Genomic DNA, 24,700 nt, shown 5'->3' with positions numbered 1-24,700 from the left:
CACTGCGTGGGAGGCAAGCACGTAAGCACTCAGCTGAGCAGACGGACAATACAGGTATCGTAAACACACATTAAGGGACGCTGAGCTCCGTCGCACACAAATATAACAATTTAAAACGCGCTTGTCCGACCCTGGAAAACCAAATCAGTAAGAGACAATAACACGAGGAGCAGAATAGCCACTGAAGAGATTGAAAGGTCGGACATCATACTTTTTTGCCCTAAGGGCACAATGTGTCACACAACCAAGTTAATTAAAGGCAAAGTTCCAAAATGTGCTCACTCGTAAGGAGTGTCCGACTAGCTGCTAGAGAACACAGTTTGGCGTCGACATGAGAGCCGCTTTGCAAGAACACCGAAACGGTGTTATACATGTCGCTGTTTGCGAAGCTGGAAGCAATCTGATCCGTCTATGTTACCACACCAGCGAGCTCTGCATGCACCAGGAGGGACTTCGGAGACTAACCACGGACCTAGAATAAGAGATCAAACTTGTGAGCAAGTCCCGGCTCTGCTCTCCGGCGAACCTCGCTGTCTGACGACCGAACGTCAAGAAAGCCAGCCCCTTGCCGGCGTGGCGTAACAGGCCTCAAGCCAAGCCCTTTGACTGCGACTAAAGATGAATAAACTTATGAGCGAGATTCGACATATCTATTCGCGGCACTGCTCGTTGAGGTTCTCCAAAACTTGACTCCCTAATTCAGGTTGTATTCGAGTCCCGTAATTCATTATGGCCACTGAAGTCGCCCAGTAGGAGAAATGGACTGGGGAGTTGTTCTATAAGACCTGTGAAAGCCTTGGTGTCTACGGCATTCTGTGGAGGTAAGTACAGAGAGGAGCACTTCAACAGCTATTCGTTGTGGATGAGTAATAAAGTAGAAGGTAGAGTGGTGGTGTGTGTTATTGAGAAACACAGAAAGCCCTTCCTACGTACTTCCTCGTCGAGTCGTCTTTGAGCTTGGGGCTATAGCCCCGTAACACAGGGAGTTTGTAGCTTTAAAATGTATTTCTTGTAAAAGGATGGATAGGAGGAAGCGCCTATGAGAGGACTTTCAGTTCCACCACATGAATCCTAAACCTATTCACATCCCACTGCAGTATGGGACCCGCTTAATATGGTGGTCTCTCCACTTGGATGACGAGCCTGCAATGTGTGGAGGTTCCGTTTTGGGACGAGATGGTTGCGCCGGGCGGACTTCAGAGTCCGTTACCTCTCAAGCAAACTCATTAGAATCGTTAAGTTGACTGACATATGCATGATCTGACATGTCCGCTACTCGTTTTCTTTTCTTTTTTCTTTTTTTTTTTTTGGTGGGTGGAGGGGGAGGGGGTTGGAAGGCTTGGTATAAAGTAATGCACCTATTGTAGAAGCAAGGGTAGACTGCTTAGTAGACTGTTAACAGGACTGCCTCTGGAGGTGCTCGCAGCTCCGCAATGTTGGCGACGATGTCCTTTTCTGACGTTCTCGGTGATCTAGGGGCTCTGAAACAACTGCAACTTTGCAAGTGCACTGAGAAACACAAGTATTAATAGTAACTTGTGCCGAAATAAGCTTCTTAAGGACTGAAACAAAAGGCGGATTGAATGTGGGAGCCTGCATGCCCTTGTAGATATTTTTGGCGTCACTGTACGGAGTGAGCGTTAATATTTTAACCTTCTGTATCTTTTTTAAAGATACGCACTGCAGTCTCTACTCCGGACTGGATCCTCCCCAGAGAAATTTACGCGTTTCGTAGGAGATGGACAATGACACGACTGCGCGCGGCCTTACCACATTTGCCGCAATTGGATTCTCCCTTACATACCAGCGTGCTGATTCCGAAACGCTGCCATTTAAAACAGGGCAGTGAGTTGGCCGCGCGCTTAGGCGAAGAAAACCTGCCTTGATATGCACTGGAAGTTTCGCGCTATTGAAGGTAAGGGTAACGCAGTCGGAATTTAAGATCGCCATCCAACCTTTTCATGACGTTTCGCATTTCGACAATACCTTCTGGAGGCCATTAATCTTTCAATTATTCTTCGGAACAATCTATAAAATTTGTATGTGCCATAATACCTTTGCTGTAGTTCAATGTGCTGCTTAACTCGCGTTCGAAGGCATACTCCCCAAGACATTTAGCTTTCCAATGCTTCCTAACTCGCTGGGAACTACAAATTTCAATGAACAGCGTCACATTGTGCTTTCGCCTAACAGAATGTACATCTCCAGCAATATCCTGCAAACATTTTGGATGTGGAAAGGTAAAACTTTCTGTTAGCTCGGCTCACACCGTTTAACTATAAAAACACATTCTCACTAGGAGCGTGCGTTCTGTCGCTGTATACACTAGAACTCTACAAAACTCCGGAGTCGGGAGGATTGGCAACGTGGGCCCCCTTTCTAGTATGGGTATTGATGCCAAGCAGCGACCCACCCATTCCGATGGGAGGTGGACGTGAAACTGTCGAGGTTTCCGTCTCGGTCCCACGTGAATCTAGGGAAGAGAGTTCACCCGGGCAGAGCACAACGTGCCAAGGTAATCCATACACAACTGAGGTGTGGTAGTTTCCACAGTTTTAGCCCACTGACGACTGTTACAATTCAGTAGCCATGAGAGACTTCGGCGCACAGCACACATTATAGAGATTTTTACCATCTTCGACAACCGGATGTTCAATCCAAGATCCCAGTTCCCTGTGGTACACAAAGTTCCACCACCGTACAGTGATCACTAAAACGTTTTCAGATCTTACGGTGACAGAGGAATGACTGCGCTTACCATCCCCCAGTACAGGAACACCTGGCTTGCCATACCCCTACCCAACAAGCAGTTACTGAGAGCCTCAAAGCTACTGCACCTCCAGTCTTTCATTTCATAATTCGTGAACGTAAACTCATTGTCACTCAGGTTCATGCTGAAAGCATTACTCAATAAGTCGTACGTACGCCTTCAGGTACATGAAGTGTATTGAAAACCCAAGATCTGAATTCGTATTTTTTCGGATGGCTGACTGCGAAATAGAAACCAAACCTACAAGTACAGCTCCAGACTTGAGTCTCCATCGGGAAGTTATTTGTTAATCTAGCACCCCAAACACAAAGTAGGGCCAATGAGTGCCACAAACGTCGCAGTTGCGCTCATATGTTCGACGTCTTCAGCCGCCCGACCGCGACTGATCCCAGGCTCGTCGCAAGTACGCTAATAAATGATCACTGCGTATAATTATTAACTAACTTCGGTGCCCCAGAGGAAAACTGAAGGCCCGTGGAGATGTGAAACTTTCGTCAAAGACATTATATTATTTGTTACATTTGTCTTCAATTCTCAAATTATGTAACGATTGACTGGGCACATCTCAGTCTAAATCACAGTGCCGGTGGTGATCAAATTTGGAACATAAAAACACCTTTTATACATTTTCAGAAACGATAAGAATTGCTTAGAGGTGTCAGCTGATCCAAGATATTAAGAAACCGTTATTCCTACGTACGAGCGTTAGAACTTAAATAGTGGCAACTATTTATTCACAACCGACACTAAAGAGTTACAAGTTTGCACCTGTTACTGTCCTTCAAAGGAATTACGAGCGTTGTGTACAACCCGTTGCCAGCGATGTGGAAGGCTAGTATACCGTTAGCAGAGCCTGTTCTGTTGATGGCGTCAATGGAGCGGTCTAAAGTTATGCTGATTCTCTTGTACGACTGTGATGCTGTTATCCTAACGCATTACGTTCTTCCACGTTAGACCGTCGATGCACGGTATTACTGTTAGTTTTTGGAGCATTACCTCCGACCAGCTTTGCAAAAGAAGCGGCGACACTTTCTGCGCAACCCACCCATCATTCTGCACGACCATGTGCGGGTGCATACAGCGCAAACTGTGGCTGCTCTTTTCGGTCGATGGGAGTAGGAAGTACTGTACCATCCACCATACTGCCAGGACTTGAGTCCTTGTGACTCTGATTTGATTCCGAAGATGGAAGAACCACTTCGTGGCATTCGCTTCAGAACTGTTCCAGAGATTCGACAGGAAGTAGACCGCTCCATTCGCACCATCAACAGAGGAGGCTCTGCTAACGGTATACTACGCTTTCCACATCGCTGGCAACGGGTTCTACACAACGCTGGTGACTTCCTTAAAGGAAAGTAACAGGTGGACACGTGTAACTCTTTTGTATCGGTTGTGAGTAAATAGTTGCCACTATTTAAGATCCAACCCTAGTATGAAGCCTCGGAAACAATTTTTGGGGTAAATATCTATAGGAGAAAAAGAATTCCCTTAGTGATATCTGTCTTCCCAATCAGTATCATATTTGAGTTCCATGACTTTCGATCAATGTGTATGATTGGCAGTGTGAAATTCAACAACAAAGGGCGATGTAAAATTTTTAACTGTGCTTCCAAAAGAGACACAAAGGTAAATCTAGGTTTAGAGCCGCTGGTCAACAGTTCTGAAATGTGTATGCTACGATAAAAATTCTATTCTATGCAGAATTCTTGTCGCAATGACTCTACATCTGACAGACTGCATCCAGTTCGAATCCGAAATCTTTTTCCAGCTCTGCACTAGGAATTGCGCTATCTATAGCCCGAATCACGGCTTCATCTGTCTTTCTAAACACAATCGCTGACTTAACGGAGCACTGTCCTCAAAAAATCTGGCATCCAGGTGGAAATTCCGCTCTACTGAGGTGAACTATCGGGTGCATAACACGATACGCTAACCAAAATTCGTACCGTTTGCGAAACTGGTCGACGGTGAAACCTTGGAAAATGCATGAGATGCTCTCTCCCTGTTAGTTTCTGAGACTGACTGTTCGTCACAAAAATAAATAACCAACCCATATTGGCCATTCAGTGCCCTCATACGGCAGTATGTACATTCATGCAGTTATTTATAAAACACTCTCTTTTTATTTCCTTGAATCAAGAAATTTCTGGCGGAGCTTTGATGCAGGGAGCAGTAGGTTTGGGAGCAGCTGAGACAACAATACTCACATTTATAAATCAAACCCCAATATGTACTACATCAAACTCCCTGGAAAATTGCGCTATAAATTGAATTTCTACGTGATACTTCGGTGCACACAAGAAATATTGCAGAACTTCGCCAATCAGCATGAGAATACACATCCACGTATGTCGCACTGGAAACTGTGGTTGTTGGGAGTTTTCTGTTAGTTCCTCTCGCTTCGCTTCCCGAATAGCGGTGCAATAACGCTCTGTACCGGCGAACGAGTTGCGCCGTTACTCTTGCTGCACCCGCCGTCTGTCATTCTGTTTATCTCTAAAGGCCGGTGGGATAAAATATATTCATGGCAGCTATTGTAATAAAAAAGCTAAATCGAGACCTGTGTTCGAACAATCGCACGGGTTTGACGTTTTCAATTCGAATGAAAGATTCTGTTAGAGCAACACAGATAGTTCAGACGAAAAAACATCTAAAGCTATTACTACTATTACATAGGGTATATGATGAATATGAACAAGTTACAGTAGTTGGTATTATGTACAGCGTGTTAACCACGCGATCAAACCATAAAGGCTGGCGCTATTTAGCCTATCGTTCCCGTTCTTACAATACCATTTGTTCCCTTAAAAGTAGTTGTTCCCTTAAAAGCAGTTCACTGAAAAGTAGTCATAAAAGTGATAAATTATCTCTACATTATTACACAAAATGTTTATACATAATAAAGGAATCATTCTTGTCAATTAGGACAGAGGTTTTGTATATAAAGTAAGAAAATCACCTTAAATGTATTGCAAATACGTGCCTGAAAGCAGTAGTAGCTACAACACACAGCATTAACACCTGTCTTAGATGAAGAACAAACAACAATACCTGTCTAGGAGGCTGGTATTTACAGTCCTCAAAGGTTTTGATGTTAGGACTACCAATTTATGATGTTACTTTTGTGAATCTGCGTGTAAACAGCGAATGAAACCGAGGGTAGATATAGTCTAAAAACATGATAGAGGCTTTTAATTGATCAGGCGCTACTAAAAGGACACTCCTTGCAGTCAGTAAAATATCCGTGTAGTTTGAAGATGCACAACACAGTTTAACGTATGTAAGAGATTCCAACAGAACACGAAAAATAGGTGTATAAGAAACGTCTGCGTAAGCCACCCTTCAATTACGGCCATACGAAGGTCTGGGAGAAGAAGATGAACCACAATTTCACGTCCGTCCCGATAGCTGAGAAGTCAGCGTGACGGATTGCCGTCCTACGGGCCCGGGTTCGATTCCCGGCTGGGTCGGAGAGTTTCTCCGCTCAGGGACTGGGTTCAAAAATGGTTCAAATGGCTCTGAGCACTATGGGACTTATCTTCTGAGGTCATCAGTCTCCTAGAACTACTTAAACCTAACTACCCTAAGGACATCACACACATCCATTCCCGAGGCAGGATTCGAACCTGCGACACTAGCGGTCGTGCGGTTCCAGACTGTAGCGCCTAGAACCGCTCGGCCACTCCGGCCGGCCAGGGACTGGGTGTTGTGTTGTCCTCATTGTCATTGCATCCCCATCCGGCTCGCAGGTCGCTCGTTGTGGCGTCGAATGTAATAAGACCTGCACCAGTGCTGTCGCACCTGATCCGCAAGGGGCCTCCCGACCAATGACACCAAACGCTCAATTCCATTACCACTATTTCACAGGAGACGCAGTTCGAGATGCAGGCCTCGTTTTTATCACTCATTTTCAATGTCGCAGAAGTGAAAATATCACACGTAAAACGTTCTGTCGGACAACTATATCTCGCATATCTTAACATCAGAGTAATTTTTTCATCAGATGGAAATTTCTAGTCACCAAGCAAGCATCATTATACCTACGACGTTTCCATTTATCACTTTCTCACACTCATGTATCATCAAGGAAGAACCGAAATCTCAGCACCAGCATTTTCCTAACCCAGCTTCACAACAGACAAGTCTTTTCGCATTATTATACTGCTCCATTACCTAAAAAACGCAGATTAATTACTCTGTCAGATTACGTATCCCAAGATCTACACTCCTTGCGTTATGTACACTTTGTGGATTTTCGTATTCATTTACTTCAAAACTTCTTAAACCAGAAAGGTTGTGGGCTGGTCAGTATTTGGTCCACACAAAATATAAGGAAAGGATCAACAAGGAGAAGGCAGCGAGAACGAGAAGCTGACTGTGAGTGCTAGTGTGTGTGTGTGTAGTGGGTCCGTGACTGACGTAATACAATTGTTCGATCTGTGATATGTTTTGTAATTTTCGTATGTACCGGGTACAAAGAATTAAATATGGCGCGTTGATTATTGATCGGAACTGGTCCTCGATACACTAAGCTAAAAGCTATGATGTGCAGACCGTTAAGGTATGTAAACCATGTAAGTGAACTCCTATTATCGTAGACAGCGCTGACTACTTAGTGCGTATCGCGGACTGTAATATTAATCCGAACTATGGTAACCATTTCCATCTCGTGGAATGATATCAATGACCTTAATATCCAGAGTACGGTGTGCCGATCGCCGCGTAACTAATTTGACTACGCTGACTGTTGTGCACGGTGCGGATTGTTTGATGTATACCGAGGACTGTGAAGTTACACAGGAAGGAAGCGAGTGTTACTTTCACCGTTGCAAGTAGATGCGCTAATTACGATATTTGTACAAAAACCGCGCTTTCCTGGTATATTCGCAGTGGGTGGCTAGAATCAGGGGATCAACAAGACACCGGTAATTACTGGGCTACATGATCAAGGATTACGTGCCAACAACAACGACGTCGCCGTCCGCCGACACCAACAGCTAAGTCAAGACTGACGAATAATACAAGAGCTCAACCCACGCGAACTATTGTTGAAAAGAACTGTACATTCGACTTATTCATTGTGTGTAATGTATGTTAAACTTCCAAGGACATTGTCTTTCGAAAAGTTGATGCTGCAATTAACACTGAACTGCAATTTTTGAGTAGCTTTCAAAATTAATTATTAGAAAAACTTTTATTCAGTAAAACAGCTGATATTTCAGACGTCATTTCTTTCCAAGCACAGTTTCACTTTCTTGCGACACAGTCGTCATTATTGCAAATAATTACCACTCTAATCAGTGAGACTAAAATTATTCACTCCTTATCTCTAATTTGCTTTCAATTGCTTCTGCATATTTATATGTATTATTTGCTGGTGTAATTTCTTAATTTTCAAGCTCTTTCGTTTCGCGGTAATGCTCGTGTGCGGTTGTGTGCTTTGAGCGTTTCTGTATTGTCCTCTATCACTTTAGCAAACAGCAGGTCACCATAAATTTCTCAGTCCCTTAAGTGAATAAGTATGTCAATTGATGAATACTCATCATGTTACAGCTTTAAGATTTGCTTGCCTGTGGAGACTTAATATGCGGCCAGTCTTGGAGAAAGTCAAATATGTTTGGTTTCAGTTATCTTAAAAGTTACGTAAGTGAAAAATCAATCGAGACGTATTAGGCTTCTCTCTTTTCAGATTAACATTCGAGATTTATCGGGCGGGGGCGGGTGCGGGGGGTCAGGGAGAGTCCTGTTGCGACATACGTACGACAAGTATTACTGGAAGTATTATCGTTTTCAGGTACTTGCAAACTTAAGGCAGATTTCGTGATATGTCAGTTTCAGTTCTGGAAAGATGTCACAATTGTTGTTTGTATTAAATTCGGTACCGTGAGTCAGGAGATACCTTAAATTAAATTATTTGTACATTTATGAAATGTAAATAAGCTGCCTCTTCGTAAAAGAACACCGTACACAAAGTCTTAAACGACCGGGTTAACGATTGTTCGATTCCCATATCAGTTGATCGTGGGAAGTCCTACTGCGGTGCATTAAAGGATCACCGTAAAAACCGTTCGACTTACTGGATTAAGTATATTGCAGAAGAGTATAATGAAGACACATATTTGAACGCTATCAAATGTTCCGAATGCTGAGAACTGCATGCCTACTGAAAAACTGCACATTGAAGCTCTGAATGCATGATGCAGTAGGATCTGCCTACGTTTGTCACCTGCGAAACAAGACAGACTCATACTCCACGTGTAATTGAGTCCGCGAAGCCGTGAGTCATCAGTTACTATAATGAAACTTTGTTTAGAGCCTGCGGTACTAATTATGCTATCTGTACTGACACTGTAGTGTAGCGAGTTTCGGACTATCTACAAATAGACGGCGCAATGATCATATCTTCATGGTAAGAGGCAACTATTATATGTACAGGCATCAGTAAAATCTTTCCAGGAGCGATCGTTAAAGGCTGCTGACAGGATGCCGTGTCAGCCTCCAACAAAGTTATCACTTGATGCTGTAAGAAGGGTCTTGTGGCTACCAAAACAGTTATCAATTTCAGAACTAGTAGTCCGTATTTACCTGTAACGTTGCCTCTCAAATGACTTTTTGAAGTTGACGGCAACCTCCTCCAGGAATAGTTCGTAGTGCTAACAGTAATCTTAACCAGTTCTTCTACCGATACATTCATCGTTGCCCAACAGAGGCAGTGTATTTTGAATCTACAGTGGTCGGTTTGTTAGTGAATTTGAAAATACGAATGTGGATAAGTTTCTGTTAGCAGAATAGTGGCCGCATATTCATAGCCAATATGGATGCAAAGAAAACGCCAACCACAGTAACACAAGATGATGTGCCTGCTAGCTCCGAAGCTGATGAAGATATTGCAAGAATGTATGACGAGATAAAAGAAATTATTCAGATAGTGAAGGCAGTGGGAATTTGTGATGGAATACAAAATTAAGAAACAGAAAAGAATGAAAACTGCAGGTGAATATGGGGTAGGGTGTAGGAATGTGGAACGTCTTTACACAGATCATAATTTAATTTTCGCTAACAGATGGTTTAAAACTCGTGAAAGGAAGTTTATACACCGAAAACGTATGGAGACGCCAGATGGATTCGAATAAACTCCATAACGGCAGGAAGGGATTTCTATATCGTGTTTCAAGAAGCAAAATATATCAAGGGGAAGATGAAAACAATGATCATAGTCCGTTGGTTCTGAACTGCAGAATACAACATAAGGAACTGCGGAAAGTAATGGAGATAGGAATTCAATAATTAGAATAACCAATGGTTGTTGAGCGTTTAAATGGGAGCTACATGCTACGGCTCCCTTCAACATTGGAAATAGCTGCAACTGAAGACGCGTGTCAATTGCCGCAAGTAAAAATGCGCTCACTATACCCTTTGTCTCACATGGTACGTTTGCGTAAGGTTCGCCGTGGTCTAGGGGTAGCGTCTTTCATTCATAATCAAAACGTCCTCGGTCCTTTGATCGATGCCCGCCACTGCCTAAATTTTGATAAATAATCAGCATTGGCGGCCGAAGACTTCCGGCATAAGAAGTCAGCCTCACTCTGCCAACGGCCTTGTCAAAGAGGGTGGAGGAGCGGATAGAGGTTCAGGGCACTCTCTTGTCCTAGGGGTGGGAAATTGCCCCTAAAGGCGGAAGAATCAGCAATGATCAACGACATGAGGATGCAGAAGGCAATGGAAACCACTGCAATAAAGACACGTAACGTGTATCCACACGACATGTGGCCTGTAACTGAAGAAGTGTCATGATGGTCTCTCCATTGGCAAAAGATTCCGGAATAGTCCCCCATTCGGATCTCCGGGAGGGGACTGCCAAGGGGGAGGTTACCATGAGAAAAAGATTCAATAATGTACGAAAGGATAACGTTCTACGAGTCGGGGCGTGGAATGTAAGAAGCTTGAACGTGGTAGGGAAACTAGAAAATTTGAAAAGGGAAATGCAAAGGCTCAATCTAGATATAGTAGTGGTCAGTGAAGTGAAGTGGAAGGAAGACAAGGATTTCTGGTCAGATGAGTATCGGGTAATATCAACAGCAGCAGAAAATGGTATAACAGGTGTAGAATTCGTTATGAATAGGAAGGTAGGGCAGAGGGTGTGTTACTGTGAACAGTTCAGTGACCGGGTTGTTCTAATCAGAATCGACAGCAGACCAACAACGATAGTTCAGGTATACATGCCGACGTCGCAAGCTGCAGATGAACAGATAGAGAAAATGTATGAGGATATTGAAAGGGTAATGCAGTATGTAAAGGGGGACGAAAATCTAATAGTCATGGGCGACTGGAGTGCAGTTGTAGGGGAAGGAGTAGAAGAAAATGTTACAGGAGAATATGGGCTTGGGACAAGGAATAAAAGAGGAGAAAAACTGAGTTCTGTAACGAGTTTCAGCTAGTAAAAGCGAATACCCTGTTCAAGAATCACAAGAGGAGGAGGTATACTTGGAAAAGCCCGGAGATACGGGAAGATTTCAATTAGATTACATTATGGTCAGACAGAGATTCCGAAATCAGATACTGGATTGTGAGAACGTACCCAGGAGCCGATATAGACTCAGAACACAACAGAGTAGTGATGAAGAGTAGGCTGAAGTTCAAGACATTAGTCAGGAAGAATCAATACGCAAAGAAGTGGGATACGGAAGTTCTAAGGAATGACGAGATACGTTTGAAGTTCTCTAACGCTATAGATACAGCAATAAGGAATAGCGCAGTAGGCAGTACAGTTGAAGAGGAATGGACATCTCTAAAAAGGGCCATCACAAAAATTGGGAAGGAAAACATAGGTACAAAGAAGGTAGCTGCGAAGAAACCATGGGTAACAGAAGGAATACTTCAGTTGATTGATGAAAGTAGGTAGTACAAACATGTTCCGGCAAAATCAGGAATACAGAAATACAAGTCGCTGAGGAATGAAATAAATAGAAAGCGCAGGGAAGCTAAGACGAAATGGCTGCAGGAAAAATGTGAAGACATCGAAAAAGGTATGATTGTCGGAAGGACAGACTCAGCATACGGGAAAGTCAAAACAACCTTTGATGACATTAAAAGTAACGGTGGTAACATTAACATTGCAACGGGAATTCCACTGTTAAATGCAGAGGAGAGAGCAGATAGGTGGAAAGAATACATTGAAAGCCTCTATGAGGGTGAAGATTTGTCTGATGTGATAGAAGAAGAAACAGGAGTCGATTTAGAAGAGATAGGGGATCCAGTATTAAAATCGGAATTTAAAAGAGCTTTGGAGGACTTACGGTCAAATAAGGTAGAAGGGATAGATAACATTCCATCAGAATTTCTAAAATCATTGGGGGAAGTGGCAACAAAACGACTATTCACGTTGGCGTGTAGAATATATGAGTCTGGCGATATACCATCTGACTTTCGGAAAAGCATCATCCACACAATTCCGAAGACGGCAAGAGCTGACAAGTGCGAGAATTATCGCACAATCAGCTTAACAGCTCATGCATCGAAACTGCTTACAAGAATAGTATACAGAAGAATGGAAAAGAAAATTGAGAATGCGCTAGGTGACTATCAGTTTGGATTTAGGAAAAGTAAAGGGACGAGAGAGGCAATTCTAACGTTACGGTTAATAATGGAAGCAAGGCTATAGAAAAATCAAGACACTTTCATAGGTTTTGTCGACCTGGAAAAAGCGTTCGACAATATAAAATGGTGCAAGCTGTTCGAGATTCTGAAAAAAAGTAGGGGTAGGTTATAGGGAGAGACGGGTCATATACAATATGTAAAACAACCAAGAGGGTATAATAATGGTAGACGATCAAGAACGAAGTGCTCGTATTAAGAAGGGTGTAAGGCAAGGCTATAGCCTTTCGCCCCTACTCTTCAATCTGTACATCGAGGATGCAATGATGGAAATAAAGGAAAGGTTGAGGAGTGGAATTAAAATACAGGGTGAAAGGATATCAATGATACGATTCGCTGATGACATTGCTATCCTGAGTGAAAGTGAAGAAGAATTAAATGATCTGCTGAACGGACTGAACAGTCTAATGAGTACACAGTATGGTTTGAGAGTAAATCGGAGAAAGACGAAGGTAAAGAGTAGTAGAAATGAGAACAGCGAGAAACTTAACATCAGGATTGATGGTCACGAAGTCAATGAAGTTAAGGAATTCTGCTACGTAGGCAGTAAAATAACCAATGACGGAAGGAGCAAGGAGGACATCAAAAGCAGACTCGCTATGGCAAGAAAGGCATTTCTGGCCAAGAGGTGTCTACTAATATCAAATACCGGCCTTAATTTGAGGAAGAAATTTCTGAGGATGTACGTTTGGAGTACGGCATTGTATGGTAGTGAAACATGGACTGTGGGAAAACCAGAACAGAAGTGAATCGAAGCATTTGTAATGTGGTGCTATAGACGAATGTTAAGTGGACTGATAAGGTAAGGAATGAGGAGGTCCTACGCAGAATCGGGGAGGAAAGGAATATGTGGAAAACACTGATAAGAAGAAGGGACAGGATGATAGGACATCTGCTAAGACATGAGGGAATGACTTCCTTGGTATTAGAGGGAGCTGTAGAGGGCAAAAACCGTAGAGGAAGACAGAGATTGGAATACGTCAAGCAAATAATTGAGGACGTAGGTTGCAAGTGCTACTCTGAGATGAAGAGGTTAGCACAGGAAATGAATTTGTGGCGGTCCGCATCAAACCAGTCAGTAGACTGATGACCAAAAAAAAAAAAAAAATTGCGTAAAAGAAGGTATTTTTCTGAAAATTTTCGGACGCTAGAACATATTTTCGTAAGATGCTAGTATTTTGCATAAAATACACTCCTGGAAATTGAAATAAGAAAACCGTGAATTCATTGTCCCAGGAAGGGGAAACTTTATTGACACATTCCTGGGGTCAGATACATCACATGATCACACTGACAGAACCACAGGCACATAGACACAGGCAACAGAGCATGCACAATGTCGGCACTAGTACAGTGTCTATCCACCTGTCGCAGCAATGCAGGCTGCTATTCTCCCATGGAGACGATCGTAGAGATGCTGGATGTAGTCCTGTGGAACGGCTTGCCATGCCATTTCCACCTGGCGCCTCAGTTGGACCAGCGTTCGTGCTGGACGTGCAGACCGCGTGAGACGACGCTTCATCCAGTCCCAAACATGCTCAATGGGGGACAGATCCGGAGATCTTGCTGGCCAGGGTAGTTGACTTACACCTTCTAGAGCACGTTGGGTGGCACGGGATACATGCGGACGTGCATTGTCCTGTTGGAACAGCAAGTTCCCTTGCCGGTCTAGGAATGGTAGAACGATGGGTTCGATGACGGTTTGGATGTACCGTGCACTATTCAGTGTCCCCTCGACGATCACCAGTGGTGTACGGCCAGTGTAGGAGATCGCTCCCCACACCATGATGCCGGGTGTTGGCCCTGTGTGCGTCGGTCGTATGCAGTCCTGATTGTGGCGCTCACCTGCACGGCGCCAAACACGCATACGACCATCATTGGCACCAAGGCAGAAGCGACTCTCATCGCTGAAGACGACACGTATCCATTCGTCCCTCCATTCATGCCTGTCGCGACACCACTGGAGGCGGGCTGCACGATGTTGGGGCGTGAGCGGAAGACGGCCTAACGGTGTGCGGGACCGTAGCCCAGCTTCATGGAGACGGTTGCGAATGGTCCTCGCCGATACCCCAGGAGCAACAGTGTCCCTAATTTGCTGGGAAGTGGCGGTGCGGTCCCCTACGGCACTGCGTAGGATCCTACGGTCTTGGCGTGCATCCGTGCGTCGCTGCGGTCCGGTCCCAGGTCGACGGGCACGTGCACCTTCCGCCGACCACTGGCGACAACATCGATGTACTGTGGAGACCTCACGCCCTACGTGTTGAGCAATTCGGCGGTACGTCCACCCGGCCTCCCGCATGCCCACTATACGCCCTCGCTCAAAGTCCGTCAACTGCACATACGGTTCACGTCCACGCTGTCGCGTGTTAAAGACTGCGATTGAGCTCCGTATGCCACGGCAAACTGGCTGACACTGACGGCGGCGGTGCACAAATGCTGCGCAGCTAGCGCCATTCGACGGCCAACACCGCGGTTCCTGGTGTGTCCGCTGTGCCGTGCGTGTGATCATTGCTTGTACAGCCCTCTCGCAGTGTCCGGAGCAAGTATGGTGGGTCTGACACACCGGTGTCAATGTGTTCTTTTTTCCATTTCCAGGAGTGTATTTCGCAGTACCTTGGTCTTTCTGATTTACAGTTACAGTACATAAGAATTATGTATTGTAAATAAGTATCATTTCGCGTCACATCAGTTTTCTTTCTTAAGACGACTGTATACTATCTGTAGCCATCGTAAATCAACACAATTTGTAGAATTTATTATTGAACATAACCAGGCAAATATTTCAGAGAAACAGTTAAATTTGTATCAGGAACAGTGTTTTCCTAATAAATATTTTGTTTAGGTTGTTATTCGCTTTAGTTCCAAAAGCTTACTGGTAATACCTATAGCATATCAGTACCATCATTTAAAACAAAATCATCCACATTCATTTGAAGTTTTTTATTCACGATTCTGTCAAATATTGGACCAGACGTTAAGCAGCCCCACTGTATTTGCCTTTTTTGGGCAAGAGATTAGTTGGTAGCTATTCGTAAGGAGGAGGATACCGCTTTCATTGTTAGCATGCATTTGAAAGCTTCTGAAAGTGAGTGCTTAGGCGGTTACTTGGAAGCATGTAGCAGAGATACCAAACGTAGCTTGGTCCCCTTCCCGAAATCAACCAACCAACCAATCAAATGTAGCACAAGTAAAATCCTCTTCTGTGGATACTCTATCTTCTGCAGGAAATACAGGATTAAGCATTAATCGTCCACTTAACTGTGAGCAGTGAGCACAGGGTAGGTCATGTTATCCTGAACAGTGAAGAAAGGTACCACGTCGAGCTCAGAATGTTAACCCATCAATCAACAAGTGCTCTTTGCACCTGAAACCGAAACTTTGAGAGTGAGCCTCACTTCCCTGATGGGAGCCCACATGTGTCCTAGGTCAAGACAAGGTGACCACAAATAGTTCGGGGTCTATTGAATGACAGCGGTTCCAAGGTACTATGAATAATGGAACACCTTACGAACAAGACAACAAGGCATGGGAAGGAACGCCAGATGTACTCAGTAAGTCTGGCGGCTTCATTCAGCATGATGAAGAGGTTACTGAAGGAACATGGCTATACCAATTATAGACCCACACACTGGAATAAACGATGCCTGCTGTCTGCGTTTTGAGCTCATGCTTCAAACCAGCGACAATCAGAGAAAACTGAGATTACCAAACTGAGATTAACAGCCATGCTCACGATGTAGAATTGTCCGTAGAACACGTCGTGGCCATCTGATTCTGAATGAAGTGTAAGTCTTCAACAGAGTGCAAAGGTTCTTTGACAAGCTAGTCTCTAGCTTTCTAGACTTGCGACAAAAGTTTGAGAATTTTAAGGTCCCCCTAAATCGGTGAGGTGTTGCATTACACATCAGAGGCACTCCTCAGGTAGCTGTTTGTGGGGCGCAGAGAAGGGTTTTTTTAGGTTACGTGACTCTCCATCCAGTCCAGATAACAGCACCTGTAGTAAACAATGAAATATCAGTGTGAGATGCAAAGACTCCCCATCCACAAGTGGGAGTATCGAAATCCTAGTGGTTAAATGCCGATGCATTCGCAACATAATGCAAGTGTTTAAAACGCTCCTAAACAGCAGCGAACTCCACATAACACTGCATGAAGAAAGCTGGTTAAAACCTGATGTTGAGAGCTGTGAGATTTACGGAGAAAATTGAAGAGTATACTGAAAGCAAAGGTTAATGGGAAGTGTAGGTGGTATGTTTGTCGAAGTAGAGGAGAAACTCACTTTCACCGACACAGAAATTGAAACAGCGTGCGAGGTCGTTTGGGCAAGGCTCCCTGTAAGGGGTGAGCATAAAATTAAAACTGGGCCTTTCTAACGGCCACTAGACTCATCTTCTCAAGTAATCGAAAACTTGAGTTAAACCTGAGTTTGCTTGTACTTAAGTTTCCTTAACCCTGCAGTAATCGTCGGGGAAGACTTTCTTCATCCAGCATTGAATTGGTATCTTTACAGCTTCGTTAGTGGCGGGAATGACAAGATACCCGGTGAAATGTTTCTTAAATTCTTTCTCAGAAAACCACGTAAAATATATAGTTACCAATCTTTAGGGAAATATGTTAGATCTAATGACAGCAAATAGCTCTGACCTATTTGAGGGCATCAACATCGAAACAGGTACCAGTGTCCATGAAGCAACAATCAATGCCAAACTAATAAATTCACTTATGACATGTAGAAAGATTTATATCTTCCGCAAACTGGACAAATAATAGTAGTCTCCTACGTCAGTGGGGACTAGAAACTTTTATTTCCCTACAGGAGCATAGAGAGATATTATGGCTCATGTTTGAACATGTTTGAAACAGCAGTTGACCATGCTCTGGATAAACATATTCTCAGCAGAATAGTTCATTGTAGCGGGAATCCTCCATGGTATGCAGACACTGCAAAGAAACTTCTACAGAAACAGAGGCTAATGAATAATAGGTAGAGAACAACGAGTGGGACTATAGATAGAGGTGCTGAATGAGATGCATTTGGTTGTCTAGTGAGCAGTGCCTGAAGCCGTCAATGGCAACTGTAGCAGAATATTGTATAAAGAGTTTTGAAAAAACGGAAAGATATTATGGCCATACGTAAACTCTGTTAGTGGCACCAGAACTAGTGGCCAGTCACTCAAGAAACAGAGAGGAACTTAAAATCTCAGTTCGCCTGTACTTCAGTCCCCTAATCATAGTGTACTCATTGGAGGAGATTTAGATCAATCTACATTCAGATTGAATAATTACATTTTGTTAGTGACAGTACATCTTGTAAAACATAACTAAATGTAGAATAGCTAAACAACAGTAGGAGATGTGATTCTTGAGTTTCTCCCGGCGTATTTGATAATTAAAATATCCACGGGTGTGCTGCCGGTCTACAGTGTCCAACGGGCACAATATTTCGGCGATCATACATGTCGCCATCATCAGGTGAACTGACGGAGTGAGCTCCTGTGAACGTGCCGGCGCGGAGATCCGTACGCTATGGCTGCTCAGAGGGAACTGGGTTCGGTCGCGGCGGCGGCCGATATAAATACCCTCCGCCCGCGGCGCGCTCCCTCCGCCGTCCGCGCCCCACGCCACGGTCGCGCCATGGAGTATGACCGCACGAGGATTCTGGTACAGACGTCGAGATACTGGGACAGCGTTGTTAGAGAGGCCATCGAAATTCGCACCAATGACGACCTCATAAACCGTGACTGTGGCTATAATCTTAGCAAGGCTTGGGAACCAGCGATTGGATTAATCAAGAGTAAATCGAGCAAACGTATAGTTGTGACGACCACGGCGGACAGAGCCATCACACCGACGTCATCTCAGACGCCGTCGCAATCTGTTCCACCGCGCGACCGTGGCGCGGGGCGCGGACGGCGGAGGGAGCGCGCCGCGGGCGGAGGGTATTTAAATCGGCCGCCGCCGCGACCGAACCCAGTTCCCTCTGAGCAGCCATAGCGTACGGATCTCCGTGCCGGCACGTTCACAGGAGCTCAGTCCGTCAGTTCACCTGATGATGGCGACATGTATGATCGCCGAAATATTGTGCCCGTTGGACACTATAGACCGGCAGCACACCCGTGGATATTTTGATTAACAGTAGGAGAGTTTAACTCTGTTTTCAAACGTTCCTTTACAAAGGAAAACTTAAGAATATAGCCCCATTATTATTCCTTTACTACCGGAAAGATGACGGAAAAAGATGCCGGTAGAGTCGCTTTCAGGAAAAGATACAATCATCGAAATAGGCCAAAGCACCAGGGCACTATGGAAGCCATATGAGATTCTATATTCAATATTCGGCCGAAGTTTCCCGCTAACTATTATCATCGGAGATTCCTCGAACAAGAAACAGAGCCCAGTATTTGCGATTAAGCACAGATCACATCCGTCTACGAGAAGGGTAGGAAAAGTAATTCACAAAACTACCATCCAACATAATTCACAGGTATGTGTTGTACAATCTTTTAAAATATTCTGAGCCCATACATAATGAAGTATCTTCAACAAAATGATCTCCTACATGCCATGCAGCATCGATTATGTCAAACCCAGTTAGTACTTTTGTAACAAGACGTACTAAGAGCCATGGAACTAGGCAGTCTTGTAGACGCAGTATTTCTAGATTTGAGGAAAGCATTTGACTCAGTACAGCATTATCAAAAGTAAAATTGTATGAGGTATCAGTCGAAATTTGTGGACTGATTCAGGATCCTTTGATAGGGAGGCTGTAGCAAGTTATGTTGGAAGGAAAATCAATGGCAAGTGTAGAAATAGCTTCTAATGTGTCTCGAGGAAGTATTTTGGTCCCTTGTTGTTCTTATTGTATTTTAGTGACCTTGCGGGACGATATTAATAGTCACCTCCGGCTTCCCATAGATGATGCAGTCATGTCTAGTGAAGTACAGTCTGACAGTAGCTGCACGTATATGTAGTTGGATCTTCACAGGATTTCAATGTGGTACTATGGTTTTCAGCTTGCATTAAGTGTTCAAAAACGTAAAATTTTGAAGTCGCATAACGGAGAATTGTAGTACTCTATCACTATGGTACCAACTGAACACAGCTGGAATCGGTGAACTCATGCACATACCAGGGTGAAACAATTTGTAGGGACGTGAAAGGGAACGAGCACACAGTCTCAGTCGTGGGTAAAGCGGGTAGCACTCCGTGTTCCTCTCGCTTAGACCGTATGGCCAGCAGAGAATTTTTTTTTGTTTAATCTAATTTTTATGCTGTTCACAACTTGCAACAGTTTCTGACCTTTTCACGCTAATTAAGGTCATATAAGTACGATGTTTTCCGAAACTACTTCTCACAAAAAGGCGATTCTGGTAGTTGGAGTCCAAAGATTCTGTTAATCGTGCGTTTTGCGTTCTTGTGGAGATTTTTCCATAGCACCCTCCATACCCTCTGCAAGCTTCAAGTTTTTATCCTTGGTGGCTTGGGCCGGGTGGTGACGAGTCAGTGAATCATTCTCACGCTGTACTACCCCCTCAGGGATTCAATTTCCAAAACCAGTAAAACACATATTATTTCGTCTCTGATCGCGAAGCCAGACACAAATTTTCAAAAAATGCAGCCTTAAAAATGCTTTCACAATGAAATACTGCCATAAAACGTTTCACCCACTATTTCAACCCCTTGGGGGCTGAATGTTCTGAAATAGTGACTTGTGTCATCACTTATTTCTAACAGAGAAGGCAAATGAATGCTTGCACAATGAAGTATTTCGATAAAAATTTTCATCCCCCGTTTCACACCCATAAAGGTTGCATTTCCAAAGCACTGAAACATTTGTTTTTTTTTTATTTCTAAGTCATAACCTAATTTTTTTTTTAAAATTTAGGTTCAAAATGCTTTCGTTATAAAATATTTTCATAAAAATACTATCCTGTATTTCACACCACTAGAAATTCAGATTTCAAAAATATTTAACCACTTTCTTGTGTCCGCGAAGTGAAATACAAGTGTTCATAAATGTCGTCTATAATTATATATTTTCATAAAAGCTTTCAACCACTATATGACCCCAACAGGGTTAAATTTCCAAAAATGCTCCAACACCTAATTCTTAATTTCTTACGGAGAAACCAAACACCAATTGTCTTCATAGCTACATATCCCAAAGAAACCTTTCATCCCGAGTTTCACCCCCTTAGGATCGTAAGTTCGAGAAATCCATTCTTAAACGGCGCCTACAGCATAAGATCCACACTTTCTGCAGATCTCAAGTTTCTATCCTTACCGGTTTGGGCTACGCGATGATGAGACAGACAGTCAGTCAGTCAATCAGGACGTGGCCTTTTATACATAATGAATATCAGGGAAATGCAAACAGTCTGCAAAGGACATTGCTTATAAATCACTCGTTCGACAAAAAGCAGAATTTTGCACAAGTGTGTTGGGATCCGTACCAGATAAGAATAACGGAGGATGCTGAATGTACACGGAGAGAGGCCGCATGAATGCTCACAGGTTTGTTCGACCGGGAGGAGCGTGTCACAGATAAATTGAAGCAATTGAACTGGCAGACTCTTAAAGAGTCTGTCCCGAGAAACCAAACCTATAAAATTTCATATCCGACTTTAAATGATGAATCAAGGAATTTCCTACAATACGCTTTACGCCGCTGCCATTGCGATCATGAGGACTCAATTAGGGTACTTAAAGTACTCACGGTGGCAGTTAAACATCCTTTCTGTGCTCCATATCTGAATGGAACGGAAAAAAGCCCTAATAACCTGAACATTGGGACGTACCATCCGCTATGCTCTTCACAGTGGTCTGTAGATATAGCAGTAGTTGAATAATTCTGAGAGAGAAATTACTAAGTGCAGCAAGGAATCAAATAGGCATAAACACAAGGCCCAATACGAATTTTTAAATAAAACATTAGGTATGGCATTTCACTAATGAAACACGAGAAAGAAACTTGAAATTTTGTTTTAAGTTCTTAAATAGCTTGATAACCCTCAGCGGATTGCTACTAAAATGGCTTTTGATAATCCATATACTATCCTTACGATTCAAATATATGGTTAAAATGATAATACAATCTTTCAAAAATCTACAGTACGGATCGAGTCTTCCCAATAAAATTCCCAAAGATGGTTACTTATAACTAGAACATTTTCTACATATGCAGTCATGTAAGTGAATGGTCCACACTTCTACATATTGACGCGCAGCTCTCTATATGTGCTAATTTCTTTTCAGCACTTCTTGACCCTCATTCTCTGTTTAAATAATACCCGCACTTGAATTAACAGGTCTTCTGGAGATGATTTCTCTTCTGTGTACTACTAGCTTGTTTTTCTTTGCTTCCTAGCATATTCATGACCAACGTTTCATATATGTTCATTACAATTGTCTGAATTCTGTCACTAAAGCCTCTCCTACAATTTCTCTACCAAAGTCTCTAGTTTACAATAATTTTAGTACTCCCATGACATTCGATTAACAGTGAAGATATTATTTGCTCAAAATCGTGTAAAAATCGATAGTTCCATGGTCCATATTTGAGTTCATACTTCAGACCTTGCGATTCAGACTTTACCATTCGCTTCATCATTCCATACATGTCTGAATGTTTTCCGTCTAAACTTGAGAACGTGTTACCCATACGTGATGTCACACGTGAAATATACTGCTTCATATTTAGGAACTTTTGTTTCATATATGAAATCATTTGTTTTGTCGTTTGCAAATAGATCGTAACATTGTATCCTTATTGGAGATACTTGCCAATCCAGCACGAGCCACCCCCACATTCGCTGCTAACGTTTCACTTTTCAGTACTAATTCACCACTAACACAAACTTCATAGGCACCGCTGCAGATATATCGATTATTATGCACGGGTGAACTTATGTGTAGTTCTGTACGATTTCGGCTTCCAAAACATTGTTAACGAGGTAGGGTCCATTCCTTCTACTCATGTAGATTCCCATATGTAACAAAATTTGTACTTTATACGTTATCCCTTATTTCGTAGCCTGCTGTTACTTTCCAGTTCAGATATTTATCAAATCACCGCGAGGTAGCCGCGAGGTTTAGGCCGCCTTGCCACGGTTCACGAGGCTTGGCCTGTCGGAGGTTCGAGTCCTCCCTCTGGCATGGGTGTGTGTGTTGTTCTTAGATTAAGTTAGTTTAAGTTAGATTAAGTAGTGCGTAAACTTAGGGATCGATGACCTCAACAGTTTGATCCCATAGAACTTACTACAAATTCCAAAAAATTAATGTCTTTCATTCCTCATTCTGCCAGATAATATTTGCAAATAGTGCAATGTCCTCCTGCCGCAGTGCTCAGGCTGCTATGTAACTGCTTGTGCCGCGAACGTAGTGCAGCATCTTTGTAAATTTCGCGAACAAGCAAGTCAATAACGTATAGGGAGAGACTGAACAGTAATTATAAATTCTCCTCCGACAAAAGTAGATCATAATTCAAGGTCTTATACTGCACCACTTGAGAATGAGTCATCGATCAAAACCTGTAGGTTGGTTGTTTGGTTGATGTGAGGGAGGGGACCAAACAGCGCAGCGAGGTCATCGATCACTTCGAATAGGGAAGGATGGAGAAGGAATTCGGCTGTGTTCTTTCATAGGAACCAACACGGCATTTGCCTGAAAAGAGTAGGATTAAAATGTGTTAAAAAAGAAGCTAAGTTGGACTTTTAGTGCAATAGCATGCATTTCATACAATTAGTTTCCCCTGGAGAACAGTGTATACAAGAAATATTCAAATCTTACTATTACTTTATTATGCTGATCGCTCACATCAGATACGCGACACTGCAGCTGTCGTTTATTGCAGTTAGTTCAAGTATACGTTTATTCCAACGCAGACGTAAAACCGAAATATGTCTATACTGCAGCTGACAGCTGTTTCCATTGATTGTATCATTGCTCCCATATCCATTGTCTTACATTTTGTCAACAACCGACATTTCTGCAGATACACCTGTACTTCACGATAAATATATCGTGTTCTACATAAATTATCTACTTAAAAAAACATTTTCGTTTTGACTTCTTCATTATAGTTACTTGGAACAGAGTGAACGCTTAACAAGAAAAAGTACTTAGCATTTTAACATTAGCGTTACTAGCAGCAAGAATAGATGACAAGCGACCTCCAGATTACAGCCACAAAATGTACATAACATACTGAAGTGCCAAAGAAAGTGGTATAGGCATGCGTATTTAAGTAAAGACATGTAATCGGGCAGAATACGGCTCTGCGGTCAGCATCGCCCATATAAAACAACAGGTGTCTGGCGCAGTTTTCAGAACGGTTATTGCTGCTACAATCGCAAGTTATCAACATTTCACTGAGTCTGAACGTGGTGTTATACTCGGCTCACGCGTGATAGGACACAGTATCTCTGAGGTAGTGATGAAGTGGAGATCTTCCCGTACGACCATTTCACGAGTGTACCGTGGATATCAGGAATCCGGTAAAACGTCAAATCTCCGACATCGCTGTTGCTGAAAAAAGATCCTGCAAGAACGGAACCAACGACGACGGAAAAAAATCGTTCAACGTGACAGAAGTAAAACCATCAGCCAATTGCTGCCGATATCAGTGCTGGGCCATCAACAAGCGTCAGCGTGCGAACCACTGAACGAAAGATCATCGATATGGGCTTTCGGAACCGAAGGTGCACTCGTGCACCCTTGATGACTGCACGACACAAAGCTTTACTCCTCACCTGAGCCTGTCGACATCGACATTGGACTTTTGATTGGAAAAATGTTGCCTGGTCGGACGAGTTTCGTTTCAAACTGTGTCGATCGGATGGACGTATACGGGTATTGAGACAATCTCATGAATCCATGGATCCTGCATGTCAGTAGGGGCTTTTGAAGCTGGTGCAGGCTCTGTAATGGTGTGGGGCGCGTGCAGTTGGAAGCATATGAGACCTCTGATATGTCCATATACGACTCTGACAGGTAACACGCTACTTAAGCATCCTGTCTGATCACCTGCATGAATTTATGCCCATTATGCATTCCGCCGGCTTGGCCAATTCCAGCAGGACGATGCGACGCTCCACACGTCCAGAATTGCTACAGAGTAGCTCCATGAACAGTCCTCTAAGTTTAAACACTTCCGCTAGCCACCGGAAATGAACATTATTGAGCATATCACGGATGCCTTGCAACGTGCAGTTCAGAAAAGATCTTCACCCTTCTCGCACTCTTAGGGATTTATCGAGAGCCCTGTAGTATTCATGG

This window comes from Schistocerca nitens, chromosome 6 (assembly GCF_023898315.1).
Source record: "Schistocerca nitens isolate TAMUIC-IGC-003100 chromosome 6, iqSchNite1.1, whole genome shotgun sequence".
Lineage (NCBI taxonomy): Eukaryota > Metazoa > Arthropoda > Insecta > Orthoptera > Acrididae > Schistocerca > Schistocerca nitens.
This window is presented reverse-complemented; position numbering follows the sequence as displayed.